Consider the following 1776-nt stretch of genomic DNA (forward strand, 5'->3'; position numbering starts at 1 on the left):
TGACTAGAATTGATCCTTTTTAAAACTGAAAATCCCCCATCGTGGGATCCTTCTTAGTCCTGAGCAAACCTCGATGGTTAATCACCCTACCAATAAAGGAGAAATGATTATAGTTTTGACTTATAATATATCCAAAGAGAAGTGGATAGATTTAATGTTTAGGAGAGACAACAAAACTGAGTGATGGAGTACATAGATATGGGGACAGGGGGAAGATGCCAGGGATAACTGCAAGGCTTCCATCCTGCACAACTGAGAAGATGGTGATGTTTTCCACTGAGCACTGAGAGGAGGACCAGAGCTGGGGAGCGTGACCTTGTGTTCAGCTTTGAACATGTAGGATATGAGGTGTATATGAGACATCCAAGTAGTGCTGTCAAGCACACACACAGCCTGGAGCCTAGAGGACACGTCAAGACTAGAAGCACAAATTAAGGAGTTACAGGCAAATACTTGTGAACATTACTGAAGACATGGGTTTGAATGAGACCAGAGGGAACTTTAATGGAAGTTTCTTAACTGACATTTTCCAAGTGTTTTTCTCCATAATTTCTGTAGTATATACTACTTCAGTATAAAAACAAATTGAATTTTATCATTAACATGCCACTTTATACAATTTTAAAATGACTTGACTTTCCTTTTGCCGCTGCGGCCGTGGCCATGAGTATGCTCAGGCTTCAGAAGAGGCTTGCCTCCAGTGTCCTTCGCTGTGGGAAAAAGAAGGTCTGGTTGGACCCCAATGAGACCAATGAAATCGCCAATGCCAACTGCTGCCACCAGATCTGGAAGCTGATCAAAGATGGGCTGATCATCTGGAAGCCTGTGACTGTCCGTTCCTGGGCTCAATGCCGAAAAACACCTTGGCTCGCCGGAAGGGCAGGTATATGGGTATTGGTAGGCGAAAGGGTACTGCCAATGCTCGAATGCCAGAGAACGTAACCTGGATGAGGAGGATGAGAATTCTGTGCTGGCTGCTCAGACGATACCATGAATCTAAGATTGACCGCCACATGTATCCCAGGCTGTATCCCAGCCTGAAGGGTAACGTGTTCAAAAACAAGCGGATTCTCATGGAACATATCCACAAGCTGAAGGCAGACAAGGCTTGCAAGAAGCTTCTGGCAGACCAGGCTGAGGCCCCCAGGTCTAAGACCAAGGAAGCCCGCAAGCGCCGTGAAGAGCGGCTCCAGGCCAAGAAGGAGGAAATCATCAAGACTCTGTCCAAGGAGGAAGAGACCAAGAAATAAAGTTCTCCCCTCCTCTCTGTACATAGTGGCCTCGGCAATTGCATAGATCACTCATTCAATAAAAGACAAGCCCTTATCTGCCTACCTCTCTGCTTCCAAAGTCTTCCGTGGGGTCTTCACTGTTTATAGGACCAGAACTGAGGACTGGGATACAGACCCTTCCCTGGGTTCCTGCTTTGTTGCTTCCTTGACTCCTAGCCTCTGGTCAGGCTCATGCCCCCTCTACCCATGGCATGTGGGGCCTACTTTGAAGGGAGGGGAGGAATGACTTCTACCCAAGCTTTGGATAGTGTGCCTCAAAACTGCCCTTTACAGCAGAGTATGAGTGGCACCTCAGACACGCCTCAGATGTTGGTTTTTGGTTGGTATTTAGTTAAAAATGACAGAAAATAGTATGCTTGTGCTCCTCAACTGCACTGAAGTTCAGAGTTGCAGTCTGCTGCCTTGGAACCCCAGGACAGTGGGGATTGAACCACCACTGGTCCAGAAGGTATGATCTGAACCTGAACTGCTGGCTGCTGCCTGA

The 1776-nt window shown here is 47.1% G+C and overlaps 1 pseudogene; it reads left to right on the plus strand.

Annotated features, from left to right (window-relative positions):
• The first annotated feature begins 635 nt into the window (after positions 1–635).
• Positions 636–1307, plus strand: LOC120870988 (annotated as a pseudogene).
• The last annotated feature ends 469 nt before the right edge of the window (positions 1308–1776 follow it).

The sequence above is a fragment of the Oryx dammah genome, unplaced genomic scaffold (genome assembly GCF_014754425.2).
Source record: "Oryx dammah isolate SB20612 unplaced genomic scaffold, SCBI_Odam_1.1 HiC_scaffold_12, whole genome shotgun sequence".
Taxonomy (NCBI): Eukaryota; Metazoa; Chordata; class Mammalia; order Artiodactyla; family Bovidae; genus Oryx; species Oryx dammah.